The following is a 24,015-nucleotide window of genomic DNA, read 5'->3' as shown; positions in this document are numbered from 1 at the left end:
CAACTGAAGAATGGATAAAGAAATATGGTACATATACAGAACTCAGCAGAGAAAAGCAATGACATCATGAGGTTTGCAGGCAAATGGATGGATCTAGAAAACATCATCCTGAGTGAGGTAACCCAGACTCAGAAAGACAAACATGGTATGCACTCACTCATAGGAGGACACTAGATGTAAAACAAAGATGACTAGACTGCTACACAACTCCAGGGAGAAACCCTTTTTAAAAATAACAATAAATAAGTAAAGAAAGGAAGAACAAAAAAAAAGAAGAAAAAAGAAAAAAAGAGAACCAAGGTACAACCAACAAGCTATGAACTTAAAGCAAATAGTAGGTGATTTCCAGGGGGTAGGAGCAAGACCTTAACCTAATCTGTAATTCTTACAAACTCATAAATGCATACTCACTTCATGGTAAATATTTCTTCAAAGTGGTTGTTGTTCAAATATTCAGGTTTTTAAAAAAATAGATTCCTACTATGGTGTCCCTTCCTGATATTCCTCCTATCTCCCTGTTCCCCTCTCCCCCATATCCACTCTCCCTTTGTTTCCTCCTGAAAAAAGTGCAGGCCTCCAAGTGATGACAGCCAAACAGGAAAAAACAAGATATGATAAGACAAGGCAAAAGCCCTCCTAGGGCTGGACAAGGATAACAACCATGTTGCCTTCTTTGTTTTCTCCTACTTTGGGCTGTCACTACTACAATGTTCCTGCTTTGTGCCTATATAATCATGGATGAGTACCCCAATAAATTCTCCTGTTTTCCACCATATTCTTCCATATTTTCACTTGTAGCAAGCATTCTATTTCTTCATGATATTTAGGGCCAATTATAATGGCATCCAAGGAAAATCCTTTGTTTGACCTACTATTATGAAGAGCAAACACTGATTTGGCATCAGTCACAGACACGTGGTTTTATTAAAACAATTACACTCTCTGGTAAGAAAATTAATCCCCATCAATACAAACCATGAATTCTAATGCTTGAAAATTCCAGAGCCATGTACATTGTAAACACAATTTTCCCATATGTTTCCACAGTAATTTTAGCAATAGGAATACCAACTGCTTCTAGGGACCACTTACCACAAACATTACTGAGAAATGCTGATCTACTTAGGAAGTTTCACATAGTTTGGGTTCACTTAAAGGTACAGACTGAAATAGAAAGCAATCCTATCAGTAATACTTATTAAACAAAAAAGTACTTAGAAATATTAACCCAGATAGTGGGAGAGCTCTATGCTGAAAACTATAAGATGCTGAAAAAATAGAAAATGACAAAATATGAAAGAAATTACAGAATGATAAATTTTGGGGAATGCATATTTTTAAATTATACATATCTTAAAGCAATAATACATATTCAATGCAAGGCCCTTAAAAACTTTAAAATTCATCCTGGTTGTAAGAAAATATTAAACACTATAGAAAGTAACTTTTTTTCAGATCCATGATTGAATCTCATGAATGTTAGACACTCTACCACTGAGATATATCCTATCTCCTGCTCTTCTTTATATTGTACTTTGAAGCAGGAATGTTAGTAGCCCAGACTGTCCTTGAACTCACACTCTATCACAGGATGTTCTTTAATTTGCCATTTTCTGCCTCAGCTATCTAATGGGAATACAGGTGTGTGTAGCAAGACTTGAATTGTATACTTGACTAAAAGAGAAAAACTAGAGAATCACATTACCTGGCCTCAACAGTTGAATACAATCTACAGTAACCAAAACATGGTAGTGCTGGAATCAAAACAGGCACCAACAGAAAATACAGACATAACTTACTCATGTGCAGCCAATGAACATTCACAAAGCTTCCAAGAATAGTGATGAGCAATCTCTTTAATAAATACCATTAAAATTTTGAAGAAAAAAAAAAGAACTCCTAACAGAAGAATGAAATTTCTCCACTATCCTTAAACACTTAAAAACATCTCCTCAGGCTCAGCATGATAAAACTATTAACAGAAATTCTGTGGGAAGTATTTGAAAGGGTTCTGGCCATTACTCAAAGTACTATTTTTCATAGACTATGAAAGAACAAAGAAGAGACAAAGGGAAGAACCCACTTATAGATCCAAGTACCCTTCTCCCCATTGACAGCACTGGTGACAGTATCCTAAACAGAAGGCACTGGATTGGTAATAAGTAGGTTTGTAATTGAGGAAACAAAGGCCTAAATGTGGCTTTCTGTTTCCCACAAACTCCCTTTAATCTACTTCTGCCTGGGTCCAGCCTCGGTTCCATTTCAGGTCCTGAGATGGGGAAGGAGCTTTGGCACAAGGAAAACTTCTGATCACCAAGTTGGTTGCACTCAAGTGGCCCCAAATAGCTCAGGCTGTCTTTATTTATACTTAAACAGAGGGTATTTTCCTCCAGGGTCATGTGAACAGCTTTATTATTGGCTTCTATTATTGACTTTAAGAAATACATCATAATTTAAGGAATACATCGTGATCATTATGAAAGCCCCCAATTGTTTCCCTTTAAGCTTCCCCAAATACAACTCCCCACCCCCTCATAACCTTATTCTAGTCATAGAGCTCAGCATTTTTGTAGGCTTAACTAAATATTGAGCTAGACACATCTTGCTCTCAAAGCACTTATGTCAGCTGCCAGCTACTTGTGGTTACAAAATTAAAAAGAAATAGATATGGGCACAATGTTTTAAAGACAATGTTCAAACACAAGCAAATCTTTCATGTCTATAAGATACATTCTGTACTGTTCCCTTTTCTACAAAAGGGTCCCATGTCTCAATCTCTCTGTAAAAGGCAGACTTTTATAAAGCACTTCTTTTTCTAACTCACTATACTATACTTCTTCCACCAATAGAAGCTCCTATGTATGATAAAGATGGATCTATCCATCCCACATTTTTCACTGTTCTTTCCTCTTGGAGCATACCAGATCCTATGAATGATTCTATGCTTGATGTCCAGGAAACTTACTCTTAATAGTTGGCACTATATATTTATTCCTGAGGTTTTTTTTCTATTCTGTGTATGCATGCTTTATTCTCCTTTCCAGAACTGTGAGATGTGTTTAATGTTCCAAGTGTTGTTTTCTCATATGTACCTAACTATCTCTATTGAGTCAGAAAGGTTCCCAGGATTGGGAGTTGTAGTTAGTAACTCCAGATAAGAGATTTGAGAAGCATTAGTCCACTGTTGTATTCTTAGGAGAAAATGTTTGAGAAAGAGCAGAATTTCCAAGGAAAATTACAGCTATAGAATATGTGATCGACAAAGTAAAACTAAAATCACCCAAAGAATCACCAACATAATGAGAGAGAAAAGATCCTGCAAGATGCAGGAATTTTGCAGATTCCTATGCTGTTCCACTGTCTCATGGACTACTGGTTCTTTCCAAGTGAGAGTCCGATTCCACAGATGCCTTGCCCTGAAGAAACCCATTGGACAGGTAGTCACGTGCTGATCTGAGACTAGGCTATGTGGTTCCCAATATACTTCCAAAAGTCAACTGCTTTGCCCAGATCATCTAGCTCCTAGTCAATCCTAATGGCCCCATCAATTCAAAGCCTCCAACCCCACTGCTGATTAACATACAAAATCTGCTCGCCTGTCCCACCATTTTGCTTTTCTCTACTGTCCACTTTCACCAAGAGATAGATCAGGCAGTTTGATTCCCAATACATCTCACTTTCTACTCCAAATGGTGGAATTCCCTGATTTGACTAAGTTTCTACTGATCTGATTGGTGGTATGAACTTTGGAGGCAAGGCCTAAAAATGAAGTAGACTAAAGTCACATGCAATAGCCAACTTTATTCAGAGCATCAGACAATTTATATTGTGAGAGTCAAGAAGAGTCATGTGAGTAGAGTGTACAATCACATGCGCGGGACACACTTGGCAAAAACATGTTTTTCCAAACAGACATACAAACAAGTAACATGTAAACACATAACAAAGTTGTAACCAGTAATCTTATATTTTCGGTTGTGAGCCTAGCCTTTAATAGCTGAACTATCCCTCCAGCCCTGTAACCAGTAATCTAAACTGAACTTCTATCCAGAATCCCTCAGGGGGACAGGAAAGCACATTCCAGGGATAATTCTATGTTTTTGAAGAAACTGAGGTCACTCGTCTTGTTTTCTTGGAGTACTCTCACTAGCACTCAATTCCCCTGGCAGGACTCCATTCTCGGATGGTGTTCCCACAACCAAGTCCTCACACGCTCCTACCAGTTTTAGTACTCTCAAAAGTTTCTCTTCACCTCATTAGTTTCTGTTTGCCTCTGTGCTATATTTGCTTTACATGTATCCAGGTAATTCAATGATATTCATGATCTTACAGTGATTTGCCACTAATCTTAAGTTACTGAATTTATTCCTAGTGGCATCAGTACCTTAATGCCTTCAAATACCGTCATTAATCAGTCTATGGTTAAGAAAGTCTGGTGAAAATTAACTGAGTATTTTAAAGGATAACCAAACAGCAACCCACAGCTCAAGAGAAGCTAGCTAACAAGGAAGATCCAAGGAGGGACACATGGATTGCCCTGGGAAGGGGAAATAGATGAGATCTCCATGAGTGAACTGGAGTGAGGGGTAGGCAATGGAGGGTAGGGAATTGGGGATGAGAACATAAGGGAATTGAATGGTCAAGCTGGTACAGGGATGGAGTGGGAAAGCAATGAGAGAAATACCATGATGGAGGGAAATATGGGAATAGAGAGAAACCCAGTGCTAGAGAAGTTCCCAGTAATCCCCAAGCATGACCTCAGATTGGACTACTAGAAATAGTGGAGAGGGTGCCTCAACTGAACTGGCTTGCTTCAGTGGTCAGAGCAAGTGAATCCCCGAACTGTCATCACAGAGCTTTTTCTCCAGTGACTGATGGAGGCAGATGCAGAGATCCACAGCCAAACAGAGAGATGAGGGATTCTATGAGAAAGTGCATCAGGATCATGATGGGGAAAACTGCAGAGAAGACCAAACCAAACTAGTGGGAAATCATGAAAGTTGGATCAATGGCTGTGGAGTCTACATGGGACTGGACTGAGCCCTCTGCATGGTGAGACAATTGTGTAGCTTGATCAGCTTGGGGGGCCCTCTGGTGGTAGAATCAGAAACCATCCCTGGTGCATGAGCAGGCTTTTTGGAGCCCACTTCGTATGATGGGACACCTCTGGCAGCCTTGAGGCAGAGGAAGGTCTTGGACTTGCCTCTACAGGATGTGCCTCCCAATGGGAGGCCTTGCCTTCTTGTAGGTGGAAGTGGGGGTGGGTTGGGAGGAGGAGGCTGGGGATGCGGGTGGAGGGGGACCTCTGATTGGTGTGTAAAATGAATAAAAATTTTCTTAATTAAGAAAAAAGAAAAGAAAAGAAGACTAGAAATGGCATATTTCTAACAGAATAGCGTATTCATGTCAGAATGTCCACAGTTCTGGCAAGGCTGGATGATGACTTTGTGAGATATCCTGATGTGGGTAGCTGCACTGGGGACTCAGGGGATAAAGGACTGGCAAAACATGAGTTGTACATTAAATGCTGCTATTTGAAACCTGTCCAAAAAGAAAATCAAATGTTTATTTTAAAAACATGGTTTTGAGTTTCTACTCAGTTGTAGAAGAATTGTAATTTAGGAATTCAGTTGAGACTCTTAGTAAAGCAGTGAGTTGAAATACTTGTTTTAGATGGTGTGTTACTTGTTCATTACTTTTTAATGTTTTACCTGTTTTTGTTGCTTGTTTGTTTTCTTTGCTGTGAGTGGGACATTTGCTTTTGATACAGCAGTTAGCAGCAAAGGAAACACATTGTCCTATTTCAAATACATGTTTTTCTTTTATATTAGAGAATTAGGAGGTCTATCTATTAGTAAACATATAAATCAATCATAAAATATAAACATTCACAAAGTAATGAAGTTTTTTCAGTTTGAAATGCTAGAACATAATTAAGTATACTAGGGCTTGTTCAGGACATGTTTCCTAAACAAACCAACCATGCTATTGTCCCACAGTGCTAGACTAAACACTAGTTAATACAATGTTCCTTAGCTATTAAGATGATTATTTATAAATATCTACACCAGTTGCTGACCGTGTGGTGTGAATTAGACATGGCCTGTACTTTTATCAAATTTCTTCATGGATGTAAATGATTGTTACGGATCTGTCTATGACTAGAAAAGATTTAGAGACTTTCTGATTAGCTTTCCTGTGCTGTGATGAACACCATTGCCAAAAAGAGCATGGGGGAGTTTATTTAATCTTAAATTTCTACATTGCAGCCCATCAGTGAGGGAAGATAGAGCAGGTTCTCTTTCAGTTTCTGGAGGCAGGAACTGAAAAAAAGACCAAGGAGGAGTGCTGTTTACTGGCTTGCTCTCCATGCTTTCCTTGGTCTCCCTTCTCACACAATCCAGGATCACATCCACAATGGGGCCACCACCCACAATGGAATGGGCCTTCTACATCCATTATTAATCAATTAAATGTCCCACTACCTGCTCACAGTCCAATATTATGGAAACATATTTAATTTAGCTTCTCTTTTCCCAGTGGACACTAGTTTGCATCAAATTGACAGAAAAAAACAACTACTACAATTTATGATAATTTTCCTTTCTTGTTTATCTTCAAGATGATAATATTGCAGTATAAAGATGCCCACAGTTTTTACACAATTCAAACACCTTAAAACTTTAATCTCTTTAAAAGTTCCAATGTTTCTTTGGGAGCCCAAAGTCTCTCTACTGTGGGATACTGTAAAATGGAAACCACAGTAGAGAACCAGGATAGAAATACAATCAGATTAAAGCAATTCAAAAATTCAATAATGTAAAAATCCCAGTGTCTTTGTCTTGAGCTAATGCTCTTTTAAAGGCTTTTTCTAGCTTCATGTCTCTGGCTATGCCACATACAGCACATGCGACTTGCCTTGAAGGTTCAGGCCAGATCCATTCCACATCTGCTCTTGCCCTTCCCAAATATCTCATAGTTCTTTTATATACTGTTTATCCATGGTGACAAGGCTGCACCATCATTAATGGTTTCATGGCCTCTATACAGGTACTCTAATCATGCTACTTTGTAACATAACTGATTCTCCCATGACTCTTCAGGCCTGCAGCCTTCACTACAGCTGAGGATGCAGCTTCAACAATGGTCTGCTGGCCTACTTGTAGGGACACTAAAAAACTTCAGCTCTTTTACATGACTCCTTAATGTGTTCAAAACAAATACCAGTGAGATTCTCATAAGCATCACCAAGCTTGGCCACCAGCTTAAGATACAGCCTTGCACCCTCGGGACCACAATTTCTGTGTGCTGCCTCTGAGGAGAGAGACTTTCCAGATGGTTTTTCTTTAATGATGCTGATCTCTTGTTATATCATGGCTGATTTCTCTGACCCATCTAGCCAGACCAATTGTCACAGCAAAACAAAGCTTATGATTCAGCGCTGTTTGCTTCTTTCTAATTCCAGCTGACTTTCCAACCCTAGAAGAATAAAATCCACATTTTCAAACAGCACAGAAATGGCCCTGATAGTCTTTCAAGGAATCTCAGACTTCCCTCTGAAACTTCACAAGCCAGATCTCCACCATCTGCATTTCACTCAGCGTTCTTATCTTCCAAGCTCCCAAAGAACAGCTCCATAAAATCTTTGTACTCAAGGGCTTTTCTATCTCATGCTCCTTCCAAACAGGACATGGTCAAGTCTGTCAAAGCAGTTGCCTCCTCTCTGGTCCCAATTACTGCTCTAGTTTGCTTTCTCTTCATGCGATCAAACACAATGCGATCAAAAGCAACGTAGGATGGAAAGAGTTCATTTCATTATATACTTCCACTTCACAGGGAACCACTAGAGAAAGCCAGGGGAGAAACTAAAGGCAGGAACCTTGAGGAAGGGGCAAGAGTAGGTGTCATGGAGAAATGCTACATACTGGCTTGACCTTCACAGTTCCCTTAGCTTGATATTTTTTATAACTCAGGACCATATGCCCAGGAGGGGACCACTCCCAGTGGACCAGGCCTCTCACATCAATCATTAATCAAGAAAATGATCCTGGGTACATGAACTGGCTTTTTGGGATCCCTTTCCTATGGTGGGACAACTTTTTCAGCCTTGATGCAGTGGGGAGGGACTCGGTCTTGCCAGACTTTGTTGACTCTCCAAGCTAGGCTTTACCCTCTTTGAGACAGATGTGGGATGAGGTAGGGGGAAGTGGGGGAAGAGGGAGAAGGGGAGGGAGGAGGAACTGTGGTTTGGTATGTAAAATGAAAAGAAAATTACAGTTCTGAAGAAACACAAAGCCAGACAGACATAGTAGCCAACATTATCTTTAATGGGAAAATAGAACATTTGTGATCAAGAAACACAGGAGTGAATGCTTGTGCTTAGATAGCATTCTCCTATCATAGAGTCTATGATACAAGCCCAGGTAAAAATGCTGCTCACTTTTACCATCTTCCCATCTGAATTAGCCATGTTAACATAACCCATCACAGGTATACCTGGATACCTAACAACCCTATTGTGGATATTGCTCTGTATAAATAAAATGCTGATTGGCCAGTAGCCAGGCAAGAAGTATAGGCAGAACAAGCAGAGAAGAGAATTCTGGGAACAGGAAGGCTGAGTCAGGAGACACTGCCAGCAGTGGCCATGAATACCAACATGTAATGGCACAGTAGTAATGCCACAAAAAATGTGGCAACATATAGATTAACAGAAATGGGCTGAGTTTAATTGTAAGAGCCAGTCTACTCTCCAGGAGATAATTAAACAGTCTGTTTTCAGCAAGGACATGATATACCACTCATCAGATAATGTACAAAACACTACTTATAGGTTCAATTTATCAGGCACCATTTCCCATCCATAGTCAAAACTTAGGTGTATACTAGAGCGACTGACCATACAATGACACATTTTCTTTTCCTGATCTGTTACTGCTAGAGATACCTGCTTATGCAATGCTTTGCATGGATTAGTCTCAATAAGTATATATTTTGGGATATTGTTAATGTTTTTACCTGCATATGACCTACAGGTGATCAATATTGAACATTTCAGTATGGATAGTCACAGTATTATATTTTTAAAAATGGCAGGAAGGAGTCATACCTTACAACAGGGCCCACAAGGGAGGTTTATTGAGGGGAGAGGAGAGAAAGGACAGAGGAGGGGGCAGAGGAGGGGGCAGAGACTGGTCCCTGGGGAAAGAGTGAAGGGAGAGAAAGAGAAAGAGATGAGAGGTGGTCAAAGCCTGCCTTTTATAAGTAAATATAGCAGATGCACACAAGAGGTGCTCTTAGTAGCTGCAGCTGAGGATATATCCCATCAAGACCCTTAAGGCAGGCCAATACAGATGCCTAAATGCTAACAGAAAGGACATACAATGCCCAACCTTGAGTATATGTTGGCAAATGATAGCTGTTGGAGGGGGCAACACATTTTGTGATGTGTGTGTGTCCATTGGTAGGTTACTCATGTTACAGTGGATGGCATCATACTCATGTGCATATAGGAATGACAAATTGGACTCAGTGGAATATATGTTTAAAGTGCTGGAGAAATGTCTCAGCTTAACTCACATAACTGCTTTAGCAGAGGAGCTGGGTTCAGTTCTCAGCTCCCACATTATATGGTTCACAATATCCTCTAGAACTCCAATTCTAGGGGATTAGATGCCCTCTAACCTCTAGGGACATCTGCATGTACTGTATGCACATAGTGAAAATAAATTCATGCAGGCACATATTCATATAACTTCATACTAGCCACAAGAATAAAAATAATAAAAACCATCTAATAGGCAATAAATAAAGAAAGGAAAGAATGAAGGAAGGATGGAAGGAAGGAAGGAATAACATTGGAATTAGCATGTGGGGGTATGAAAGGAATTGGATGGAGAAAATAGGAGGTACATACCATTAAGACTGTTTTCATAAATAAAATTGTTTGCCTGAATAAAATTATCCTAGAAAAATATAAGTATTATTAAAGTTTTAATTCTGATTATTGTGTATTACTTGGAACTATTCCTGTGTCTGGTTAAGCTTCCTAAAAACTATTAATTTCTATCTTTTCATCTGCCTGAATTGTAAATTAAAATAAACAAGTTATACCAAAAATATACCTGTCTTACACATTTTTCCTAAATATTTTTCAATCTTCAGAAGAAGCAAAGAGAGAATGACTTTCACTTGTTCAAGTCTTGCCAGAGAGGCATTTCAGGGGACAGTATGCTCAAATACTAATGTTTCTGTTGACCTGTGTGTGGTGAGGCCTCAAGGATTTTTTTTTTTCTTCATCTAGCCTTCTCTTTTCTCTCTTAACCTTAATGTCCTCAGTTTGAGTAGGAAGGAACTACACCTAAGGTAATAGATGAAGATTAAAAGGACTGTTGAAAAGGCCACATGGTGTTTAATTTCAATGCATATTCATTCATATGCTGTTTTGCAGTGAGTATTACTAACCAATTCTGTTCTGCAGCAAGCAGCATACACCACATAAAATAACTGAATGGGAGCCAGGAATTCATAAGTTTCTTAGAGAAATAACATTTCTGAAATCATGCAAAACATAACAAAAATATTGTGAACAGTTAACCAGGTGAATATTCTCTGGAGTGTTAATTTGTAAAATTCTGCCCCTTTTCATATAACTTCCATAACAGGAACAATGTGCCAACACATGATTAAGCTTTGAGGAGTTGAATACTTTGTCTCTTATGAGCTCTGTGTAAACATAGATGGCTACACTAAACCCAGCCTTAGCACAAAATAGCATTTGCTTAACCACCTGTTATATTTATATAGCCAGAGTCCAAGCTATTCCCCAGGGCTCCACAACTTAATCAAATAGTCTATTTACACAGTCTCATATTCCCTGAGAGCCACCTCTGTTGACAAGGTTTACATGGCTCAGTCTATCAATTAGTTCTACGTATTTGCCAATGAGTTAATATATCCAGAAGGCTAGCCTAGACAGAAGTGTTGGTTAAAGGGCCTTTCACTATCTTACAGACATTTTAATGAATGTTGAAATTGGTGAATACTTCCACTTATTTTTTTTTTATTTTGATCTCTCTTATTGATGTTAAGGCATGGCTCATTTCAAAATGGATGAAGATAGTTTGTTCTGGAGGCAAATTTGAATAACCATAGCCCAAGGACACGGATCTCCAAATTTCATGTTTCAGCATGGACACACACTTATACATTTTTTTTTTATAGTGAGAGGGGAAAAAGTGATACATTAAGACACTTTTTAAACACATTGTTGGACACATCATGTAGGTGTGTTACAGTTCATTGTTTAACAATACTCTCAGTCATTTGATTGATGGAAAAATAGAATTCTGTTAAGGTGATAGACTCCCAGAGGTTTTTATCTGTTTGTAAGTCTCTTAGTTCCAACACAGAGGTAGACCTGAGATGGCTATTTAGGAGGCTAAAGATAGCTTCAGATACATTGTAATTAAGCTCTTGAACAGCAGCATTCCAACTCTCCACCTTTTAAAGTTTTAATCAGTCAGCCAACCTTGCAGGCACAGCTTCTTTCCCAGAACTCACCTTCATACTCCCCAAACCAGTTATGTCTATTCCTGACTCACTTAAACACTGTGATAAAATAAGCAACCAGTAACACTGTCTTGGGGTGTCAAAACCTCTAAACGATGGTGTACTTTTCACTACTGAGGGATTCTGGTCATTTTTAATAGCAAAAGAATAATTTGAACAAGCAGAACCATTAGTGACCTAAGTTTCTAATTTTAATTAGAATATATTTCTAAATTTTAAGTAGAAAGTTAGGTCACTAATGGTGTACTTACTTTTGCTGCTGTGTGTATGCATGTGTGTATATTTAAATAAGTATCAATGTTTTCCATATTTGTGTATTATTGTTTTATGTATATATAGTATAATGATATATTAAATATAATTATATTAGCCTCAAGAATATGGATTATTACATATCTGTTTATAGAGATATTTCACATTTCCCAGCTCTAAAACAACTATTTTGTCCAGCATTATGTTTTACATGAGATATTCTAGAAGGCTTGTTGAGTGAGCCTACATTTGTCCTCTGCCCTGAGCAAGATTTTGTGTATTTCAAGTCAGACATTCATAACAAGCATTCTTTTTAAAGCAAAGCACTGTGATCATTTTCAAGTGGAGACAAGTTGAATAGATAACACAGATAGTCATGCTCCACATGAACTCTTCATTTGCAGCACTTCTTCCCTCATGAGCATCTTCCAGTGGCAAGGGAGTTAACTATTAAGATGTCAACCTTGCATCATTGTGTCAATAAAGGGATGGTAGTTCTAGCTATGCTCCACTGTGTTGTTAAGCTGGTTTGAACAAATTCAGAATGCCATCTGTGCTCCTGTGCCTGAATGAATGCCCCATAAGAGCTCTAAAATTCTCCATCTCTTTTCTTGCAGCAGGCCTAAGTGCTGAACTTTTCATTCTCCCTATTACTATGTTGTCTTCAGAACTTCATGTGGTTTGAACCACAAAGCATGTGGCTTCCAGGCTGGTTCTTTCACCTACCAGCTAGCATGCAAAGCTCCTCTCTGTCTTTCCACAGCTTCAGGTTCCCTTCTTCAGTGCTCAGTGATAATCATGATACAGTTAGGCCACATATTTCTTGAAATCTACTAATGGAAGCTTTTGATGCTTTTAGCTTAGAGTACTCATGAATAAAGTTGACTTCAATATTTCAAAAACAAGGTGTTGAGATACTGTGGTGATAGTGTTCAGTGTTTGGGAGCTGCCTTTCAGCATGGCTTCCCCATGGTATTCTCACTAACAAGGAGACAGAACTCCCATCAGTTCACATAGTTCCCAGGACTAGGTAATGACAGCTCTTAACTATTCTTAATAGCATTGTTGCATCAATCAATTAGTGATTCCTTGATGACATCTGACATGGACAATCTTTTTGAGGATTTATTTCTATTTCTTAGAAGAGCCACTAAGATCTTTAGTGCTCAGGTCTTGTCTTAGTTAAGCTTACTGCTGACATGGAGAGACACCATTACCAAGGCAACTTACAAAGGGAAGCATTTAATTCAGGACTTGCTTATAGTTCAGAAGGTTTTGTGGCAGGACATGTGGCACCAGGCAGGGTGCTAGGGTGGTAGCTGAGTGCTTACATCCTGTTCAACAGGCAAGAGGCAGAAAGAGAACAAGAGAGACTGCCTTGAGCTTTGGAAAACTCAAAGCCAACCACAGAGACATATCCCTTCCAACAAGGCCACATCTTCTAATCCTTAATAAATAGTCCATCAGTGGGACTGAAGCATTTAAAAAATAGCTATGGGGCTATTCTCATTAAAACTAGCACATACTTGATGATTTAGAAGTAGTTCCATGCAAGTGAGAAAGGTGCTTAATGTTACAGATGGCTTTTACATCATTTTTGTAGCTGATACAAATTTTTAGATTGTATGTATTGCTACTTCTCTAAATATTGATAATAAAATGATGAGAAAAGGGTGAGGTGATAGATTGTTTAAAATATAAACTTCCAAGAAAAATATCTTGTACTAGAAAATATAATAATATTGTTTTCAATGCATATAACATAGGCTTCATATCCATAAGCTTTCATAATCAGGACTTCACTGAAGCACAGCACCCACAGGTACTCTTCAGGTAGCCACCATACTTCCCAGCTGACACGTTTTCCAGTGGGTCATTTGTTCCATGTAGTGTGGCTGCTTGAAGTTATAATAGCATCAAAGCAAAACAAACAGTTATTTGAAAACAGAGAAAAAGTAAGAATGAAATGGTTACAAAAGCATAATAATTTGACAATTTATAAGAAAGTCTGCCTTTACTTGGGATTTTTTATACAAAATTTATTATCAATATTTAGAGAAAAATGCATGGGGGGAGGACAATACATGATATAAAAGCCAAGAGTACAAATTAAAACGTTATTGTTTTGGTAAGTGAACAGTAGCTTCAGGGAGCTGTGCACATAAAGTATTAGTGACCTTGCCTCTTGTCACCAAAGCAAGCTTTCCTCTACCTCAGCTCTCTCCACATGCCCTAGAGTCTTGCCATCATTAAAATAGAGTTGTCTTGCGATTTCCACAAACTGTCAGGCAATGAGATATGCCTTTTTCGTTTTATATTTATGGATAGCTAAAATTCCTGAGGGGATGAATCATTCAGGATGGTTAAAGATGGTAAAACAAGAAGTAATGGCCCAAAACCCGAAGAGAGAAAGCTTAAGATAGATATGATTAAGGAATTCTTAGTCATAAGGTCAATGAAGCAATCAGGCAAAGTAGCCAGCGAAGGAGGGAGGTACATACGTCAGTAAACACTGCTCAGATGCAAGGGGATAAAAAAATATCATACTTATTTCAGAGAAAAAGATATCCTAGTATATATAGGTTGTCCAAAATGTAGGTTATGACTTGTTGATGTACCCAAAAACATTAGCTCTAACAGGGATTTTGTATCAAATTTTAAAGCTACATTACACATTTTAAAGTGATTTTAAAAACACCACTCGGCATCTCTCAAGCCTCAACGGAAGTGCTTCTTGAGGTAGACTGCAGTTAAAACGGAGACCTTTCGGCTGGCAGAAAACAAGAGACTTTAAATACTTGGCCCTAAATCGGATATCTATATCCCTATCTTCCTCTCAAGTCCAAAAGATCTTTTTCAAGACTGGGTGGGAAAATTATCAAGAGGCAGTAGGGAGAGACTGCCTCAAGGAAGGAGCGTTTTGGGGGCATAACTGGGCAGATGCACATATGGACTCCTGGTGACTATGTCAGCAGCAGGCACAGGAACTGCACAAGCTCAAGCCCAAGAAAATCCCAATATGGAGGAGGGGAGGAAAGCATGAAGTCCAGTCCCTAGCCAAGGAGCTCTTGGTATTTGATTGCTGCTGGGAGAGGGGAAGTTAGTTTTCTTCAACGGAGTGACATTGGTTATATTGGCACACTTTGACAGGTCCAATGCTGATTTGTTTTTAAAAAGGAAGAACATGAAATTGGACAGGCAGGAAGGTGGAAGGTCTAGTGGATTGGGAGGAAATGAATATGACCAATATATATTTTGTAAAATTCTCAGAGAATAAACAGAAAAGCTCTACTGCTTGTTTATTCAACAAGTATTTAATGAACATTTATCAAGTAAGAATAATGAATCTTTGCAGTTTCATGAGGTCCCATTTATTAATTGTTGATTTCAGTGTCTGTGTTACTGGTGTTCTACTCAGGAAGTTGTCTCCTGTGCCAATGCATTCATGGCTCTTTACCACTTTCTTTTGTATCAAGTTCAGTATAACTGGATTTATATTGAGGTTTTTGATCTGCTTGGCCTTGAATTCTGTTCAGGGTGATAGACATAGATCTATTTGCATTCTTCCACATGACAACATCCAGTTATGCCAGCACTATTTGGTGAAGATGTTTTTTCCTTTTAATTGCATAATGTTGACTTCTTTGTCAAAAATCAGGTGTTCATAGGTGTGTGGATTAATGTCAGGTTCTTTGATTAGAGTCCATTGATCTACTTGTCATTTTTATGCCAATCTCATGCTGTTTTTATTACTAATCCTTGGTAGTAGAGCTTGAAATCAGGGATGGTGATACATCCAGAAGTTCCTTTATTGTACAAGTTTGTTTTAGCTATCCTGGGTGTTTTTGTTTTTCCATGTGAAGTTGACTGTTTTTCTTTCAAGGTCTGTGAAGAATTGTGTTGATATTTTGATGGTGATTGCATTGAATCTGTAGATTGCTTCTGGAGATGGCCATTTTTTGCTATGTTAATCCTAATGATCAATGACCATGGTAGATCTTTTCATCTTTTGATATCTTCTTCAATTTCTTTCTTTAGAGACTTAAAGTTCTTGTATAGGTCATTCACTTGTTAGGTTAGAATTACCCCAAGATCTTTTATATTTTCTATGGCTATTTTGAAGAATGTTGTTTCCCTGATTTGTTTTCTTGGCCCCTTTATCTTTTGTATATAGGAGGGCTACTAATTTTTTGAGTTAATATTGTATCCAGCCACTTTACTGAAGGTGTTTATCAACTGTTTGAGTTTCCTGGTAGAATTTTTTGGGTCACTTATATATACTATCATAGCATCTGCAAATAATGATACTTTGACTTTCTCCTTTTCAATTTGTATCCCCTTGATCTCCTCTTGTTGTCTTATTGCTCTAGCTAGACATTCAAATATTATATTGAATAGACATGGAGAGAGTGGACAGTCTTGTCTTGTTCCTAATTTTAGTGGAATTGCTTTGAGTTCTCTCTAATTAAATTGATGTTGGCTTTTGGCTTGCTGTACATTGCTTTTATTATATTTTATTATGTTCATTGTATCCTTGATCTCTTCAAGACCTTTATCATGAAGGAGTGTTGAATTTTGTCAAAGTCTTTTTTTTTCTTTTTTTTTTTTAGTATCTAATGAGATGATCATGTGGATTTTTTCTGTTTGTTTATATGGTAGATTATACTGATAGATTTTCATATGTTGAACCATCTCTGGTATGAAGCTCACTTGATTGTGGTGGATGATCTTTTTGATGTGTTCTTGGATTTGGTTTGTGAGTATTTTATTGAGTATTTTTGCATCAATATTCATGAGGGAAATTGAGCTTCAATAAGGCAAAGGACATTGTCAATAAGACGAAACTGCAGCCTACAGAATGGGAAAAGGTCTTCACCAATTCCACATCTGACAGAGGGCTAATCCCCAAAATGTATAAAGAACTTTAGAAACTAGACACCAAAATAGCAAATGATCCAATTAAAAATTGAGGTAGAGATCTAAACAGAGAATTTTCATCAGAAGAATCTCAAATGTCCACGAATGCATTAAAGAATGCTCAACATCCTTAGCCATCAGGGAAATGCAAATCAAAAGAAAACTGAGAACCAATCTTGTTCCAGTCAAAACAACTAAGATCAAAAATACTAATTAAAACTTATGTGGAAAGGATCAAAGGAAACACTCCTTTGCTGCTGGTGGGAGTGCAAACTTGTACAGCCACTTTGGAAATCAAATGGAGGTTTCTCAGATTGATAATCAATCTTCCTCAAGACCTATCTATTCCAGTCTTGATATATCCAAAGTGTGCCAAATCATTCCACAAGGACTTTTGCTCAACTATGTTCACAGCAACATTATTTGTAATAGCCAGAACCTGGAAACAACCTAGATCGTCCCTCAACCTAAGAATGGCAGAAGCAAATGTGGTTTATTTACACAATGGAGCACTCCTCAGCTGTTAAAAACAATGACATCAGGAAATCTGAAGGCAAATGGATAGAACTAGAAAAAAATCATACTGAGTGAGGTAACCCAGACCCAGAAAACAAACATGGTTTGTGCTCACTCATAAGTGAATATTAGCTGTAAAGTAAAGGATAAACATGCTGCAATCCATAGCCCCAGAGAGGCTACCTAGCCTCCTTGTTACCTGACAAGGAGGGCCCAAGGGGGCGAAGGACACATGGATTTCCCAGGGAAGGTGAAATAGAAGAGTTCTCCTGTATAGACTGGTGGCTGGGGGGTGGATAGGAACATGAGGGATTAGGTTGGGGGGAAACTTTCATGAATCTACAAGGACAACTCCAGCTAAGACTCCTAGCAATAGTGAATCATTAGCTGAACTGGCCCTTTCTTATAATCAGTTTAGCAGCTACCACAGATATGATGCACTCTGAAATCTGTGAACATGTCTCCCAACATTAAGATGCAAAAAAAAGTTGAGCAAGCTGGGCTATTGGGACTCAACTGTTTTTCTTAATCATTAATCTAAGCCACAGTCTATGTGGCTCCTCAATAGAAGAACTCATGTGTTCTAGCTGTGTGACACTTACTTATATTTATTTTTAATCATCAAAACTCTATTTTAACTAACATTGTTATTATCAATTAAACAGTACAGCTTGAAAAGAAATCATTGTAATCCACAGGTAAAAATCCCCAGTAGAATAGGATATTTCCATGAGATAAAATATACTGCATTACAGGCAGTGGAGGGGGAGGTTTCCCCACATCCATTCATTCTATGCCAGATACCAAGAGAAAGATGGCAGCAGCAAACATGTGAAGGCACAGCAGAAGCAAAAGACACTCTAGGGTCTGCTGTCTCAGGGTCTTGCCTATCTGAGATTTACCCATTAGGATATTGTCCTGTTCAGTATGGTGGGTCCATCCCCTGAAGTCAATTTTCATCTGCTGTTCCTCTGACAGGGTCACCAGCAGTAGGGTGTGAGGAGAGGGGAACATAAAGAAAGAAATGACTTGATGGGGGCATTTTAGATAGAAACCTGGTACAAGAGAAACTCCCATGAATCTGCAAGGATGATCCCAGCACAGACTCCCAGCAATAGTGAAGTGGTAGCTGAACTGGCCCTTTCTTGTAATCAGTTTAGTAACTACCCACAGTTGTTATCAATGAGCCTTCATCCAGTGATTGATGGAGACAGATGCAGAGATCTGCAGCCAAGCACTTGGGCTGAGCTCAGAGAATCCTGTTGAACAGAAGGAGTATATGAATCAGGGGGGGTCAAGGTCGTCACAAGGGAACCCACAGAAACAACTAACCTGGGCTCATAGGAGCTCCCAGGCTCTGGACTGACAGCTAGAGAGCCTGTGTAGGCCTGACCTAGGCCCTCTATATGTGTGACAGTTGTGTAGCTTGAGCTACTTGTGGGACTCCTAGTGGAGGGACCATGGCCTAACTCTGATGCTTTGGCTGGCTGTCAGAAACATCTCTCATATTGGCTTGTCTTGCCCAGCCTTAATACAAGGGAAGGAGCTCAGTCCTACCTCAATTTGCTAAGTCATGCTTTGCTGACACCCATGGGAGGCCTGTCTCTTTCTGAGCAGAAGCAGAGGAAGAGTGGATTGTTGGGGGAGGAAATGAGAGGAAAGGATTGAGGAGAAACTGCAACCAGGGTATAAAATAAATGAATGCATTTAATTAATAATAAAAAGAAAAGTGATAAAAAAGAATAACAAAAGACATTACACAGTGACTCATGTAGAATATGTAGCTTAAATACACTAATTTATTCACTCATTTGATTACACACAATAGACATGTTTTTCTAAAAATGTCATATTTCTTAATTTCCTTTAATCCTGCCAATCAAAATCACCCACTTCCCCTAATGTTTTATTGTGCTTATTCCAAAGACATAATTAGTGGTGCATGCCTTATTTGTATGGATTAATTTCAATATACTATAATAATCAAGGATAAAACCTATATTTTTAAAAGCTATATTATAAAAATAACATAAATAGCCTTTCATTCACAGAATGGTATGTAAATATAAAATAAAATATGAGACCTAACTGATACATAAACCAGTTATTACTTAAATTATGCAATTTGCTAAGTTTTGATATGTGTGTATAACTTAAAATCAACACTATAATCAAGATAATGAACATATCCATCATAACCAAAAGTAATGTTTTGTAATCTCTTCCTCCCATTTTTCTCTTAAACCGGATCCACTGCTTAAAAACATTCACTTGCTTCCTCTCACTACAGATGACTTTGAATGTTATTAAATCACTCACAAATGAACTCAGAATGATTATATTCTTTTTGCCTTGCTCTATTAACTCAGCATACTGATTTTAAGATTCTTTTTTTGTTTGTTTGTTTGTTTTTTCAAGACAGGGTTTCTCTGTGTAGCTTTACATCGTTCCTGGAACTCTCTTGGTAGACCAGACTGGCCTCGAACTCACAGAGATCTGCCTGGCTCTGCCTCCTGAGTGCTGGAATTAAAGGTGTGCACCACCACTGCCTGGCGATTTTAAGATTCTTATATTAGTTTATAAACAATCACCTTCTTTTTCACCCCTGAAATAATTCCACTGAAATGATTTATCACCACATTCTTGGACACTTATCTAACCAAAATATTTCTGGCTGTGCTAGGATTTTGACAGCATTCCACATCAGTTTTCTGTAAATTTGCATATTTTGTGTTCTCTTGCTTATTTGGGGTAAATAATATAGACTAGAATTACTGGAATGAATATTCAAATAATGGCAGCACACTAAATCTTTTATAATCTTACATTTTAATTAGCAAATTGATGTTGATGTATGCACATCTTTTTCATCTTACTAAATTGAGGATGACTGTTATCTTCTCTAACTGCCATTTTCAGTGACTGTATTCTAAATGCTGTCAGTGTTTGCAAGCATTGCGACCTAATATTCAGCCCTTTCATCTCTTCATGATGTGTGTATTAGTTACATTTGCGTTGCTGTGATAAAACATCATGACCAAGGTAACTATTAGAAAGAAGAGTTCATTTGGGCTTATGGTTCCAGAGGGTTAAGTGTCCATCCTGGAGTGATGCAAAGCAGCAAACACTGGCATGGTTGCAGGAAGAGAACCTGAGAGCTTACATGTTGAACCACAAGAAAGCAAAGAGAGACAGGGCAGGCCCACTGGGAATGGCACAAGTCTTTGACATCTCAAAGCCTGCCTCCAGTGACATATTTTCTCCATCTAGGCCACACCTCCCAAATCTCCCTAAACAGCATCACCAGCTGAGGATCCAGTGTTCAAATTACAGACTGTGAGGGTACATGTTATTCAACACTTCACAGCATGCTTCTTCAGATACACTGCTCATTAGTGTTGAGGTGTTCTACCATGTATCAGCTATACACTATTTCATTTTCTCAGTGTGATTCTTAATAGTAATTGAGTCATTCTAAAACTATTATGATGTAGATCAGAATTCTATTGTCTTTAGTTCTGGAAGACGTCCCATGTATTTGTACAAAATGTGCTGTATGGACCAGTGTTTGTTCATTTCGTTTGTTGTTGTTGTTGAATGCATTTTCTAATCAACAGCTTTTTGGAAAAATGGCCTTCATTTCTCCTAAGACTTGCCTCTGTGTTTTATCCAAAGAAACTGATTATTTCCACAATCAGGCCCCTTTGTAAACTCACCCTGGCATTCCACTAACTTGCTCATGTTTACCTCAGTGCCTCAGTGACAGCTCAGGGTCTTAGTGACAGCTGCTATGCAAAGCATATTAACTTGCCACTAAATGCACAATTTCTGCAGAGATTTCACTGGATCAGCAAATAAATGCTGGAGAGTGCTTTCTTCTGCAGCAGATCTTCTACTTCATGGTTGTTTGTTTCTTTTTTGTGTGCTTTTAAATATTCTTCTTTCTTCCTTAAGCAAACAACAAAGTATAGATTTTAATGTATTTGTCTTTCAAAGATTTGTTTTTTCCCATTTTTATATTATCATGCTTTTTAAAAGAATTATTTTAAAATTTGTAGTTATAAAAGTAAAAGTGGGTTTTCTAATTTAATACTGAATTTCAAAATCTTGTTAGGCATATTTAATATTTATTTTAGTTTCCATGGTACCTACTACATAGAAGGTTATGGTAAGAATTTTTATCAGTTTCAACTCAAAGTTCATGAAAATTCCAATGATAATCTTTACAGAACCAGAAAAGAAAATTCTTATAGATAATAAATGCACACACACACACACACACACACACACACACACACACAGAGAGAGAGAGAGAGAGAGAGAGAGAGAGAGAGAGAGAGAGAGAGAGAGAGAGAACGGGGTGGGTGGGCAGGGAGCAACAGTCAAGACATCTTGAGTGAAAAGGAAAATGCTGGGATATCATGTCCTAGTATCTCATCTTGTTACACTGTAACACCACAATAACATGTAACAGCATGGTAGTGATGTAAATGCAGACATACAGACAATTGGAGTAGAAAAGTGACTCTAAAATGAACAGACACCTAAGTCCATCTTTGATAGTGGTTCAAAGTACACACCTCGAAAAGGACAGCCTGACCATCAAATGGTGCTTGAAAATTGGATATCTACATGTAGAAGGATAAATGTGAAAAAAATCCAATTCTGAACAATTCAGACAACTAAAGTAAGAGCTGAATGTGCAACTTCCAGAGGAAAGATACATTTTTGAAAAGTATTCAATAGCACAGAAAATAACCTTTCAAAATTATTAAAATAAAACCCTAACTACAAAAATCTCCTTCTTCTTCACAAACAATACAAAACAAAGCAACTAAAACTTACTCATGTACACAACAAAGAAAACAAAGAGCAATGAAAGGAAATTATACAAAATGATAAAACACATAAAATACACATCTGCCACAAGATTAAAATCTGGAGTCCATGACGAAGATCATTAAAAAATTAATAAACAGAAACCAAAGCACTCACTCTAGAAACTGTCAAATAAATTGAACAGTTACACAAATGAAGAAATACAAATGTCCAATAAATATGTAAATAAAATATTCAATACTCCTGCCCATTAGAGAAATGAGATCCCTTCCATTTCAACCATCAGTCAAGAAAAAAGTCCTTGGGTTGGGGATTTAGCTCAGTGGTAGAGTGCTTGCCTAGCAAGCGCAAAGCCCTGGGTTCAATCCTCAGCTCAAAAAAACAGAAAAAAATCCTTATCTTCAAACTCATATGATGGGGACATTTTATCAAGTGAGATTCCCTCTTCTCAGATGACCCTGTTTCGTGTCAAGTTAAATAAAGACCAGGATGTAAAATATCACGGTGCTGACAGCATGGGGGAGAACCTACTCAAGGCATGGCAGAGGAGTGTCAAAAGAGAGAGAATGCCAGTGCCCATGGCTGGCTTTATCTTCCCTCTAATTCTCAGTCTGTGTGATAGTGCTGTCTATGTTCATGTGAGATCTTCTGCCTTAGTTAATCATTTCAGCATGTCACCTCACAGACATGCTGGGGGTGCCTAGGCCCTTCTCAATCTAGTCTAATAAAAACTAAACATTCACTATCACATGGAACAACCTGACAAATCTATGTTTAAAGGGAAAGGTAGATGAGTCTATACCATAGAATAAAAGCAAAGTTGGACTCAGTCTAAAGTTGGTTACAAAAGACTATGAATCTAACATTTATTAATTATCCAAAGGCCAAAACTATGGCCTTGGTAACATTGGAAATTACAAGACTAGGTTAATGGTTAGAAAAAGGAATGTGAAGATTTAATCAGCCATGACACACTTGTAAAAGATGACTCTAATATGTGAATGGGCTTACTTGTTTCTGCTGGCCTGGACATAGGAAAGAGCTTAAATGAAAGCCATACTCATTGTCTTTGGAAGGATATTGTTACTTGTCTAATCATTGTATCAATGCATGTATGTTTATTGAAAAATGTGTTTCAAATAAAAAGCAGAATCAATGAAGCAGATATAGCTTTCTCAAGGAATAATTCAAAACTAATGTTATCTAGTTATATTTAATTCTATTTGTAGTTATTGTTACAGTATTTGTCTTCTCTCAGTCAACTTCTAAACCAAACACTTCCCTCAGACTTCATAGAGGAGTAGAGAAAAAGCAACATACAGGGCAGAGCAAATATGGGAGAAATATATGAGATGGAAGTGGAGATAGCTGCTTCACACAGAGAAGAGGATGGGAAAGGCTACCACTAGGAAAGGAGACCACCATATCCTCTGAGAAGGCATGCCCAGGAGAGAGTAGAAGAGCTATTGTTTCAGAGAAGGGTTCCTGGCATAACCACTGAAGAGGCTCCCTAAATAATCTCAATCTCAGCCCACAGCTAGCCACCAAACTGGGACAGCTGCAGCCCCAATGGCTGTGTGTTGATGTTCCTGCAAATGGAGCTGGTGTGGAAGCTGTTTCAGTAACAAGTAAGGTCAGAAGATGTGGGATCGTCAACCTGCTGGGGCTCTCTACTGGCAGTGTCCCTCTGGTGAGCACAGTAGATGAAAGGTATTCCTGAGTAAGAGATGAATATGGAGCAGGCCAGCTCTTTCAGGGTGAGGGCTCACAAAGGAGAGATACGTCCAGTGCAGAGAAGGCAGAAGGGAAGAACATTTAGAATTTCTAAGCCTATATTTTGTTTTTATGAACTTGTACATTTTTAACATTAATAAATGAAATAGTATAATTACACTCAAATAAATACTATATATTACCTAT

This window comes from Onychomys torridus, chromosome 3 (assembly GCF_903995425.1).
Source record: "Onychomys torridus chromosome 3, mOncTor1.1, whole genome shotgun sequence".
Classification (NCBI taxonomy): domain Eukaryota; kingdom Metazoa; phylum Chordata; class Mammalia; order Rodentia; family Cricetidae; genus Onychomys; species Onychomys torridus.
Note: the sequence above shows the minus strand (reverse complement) of the source record.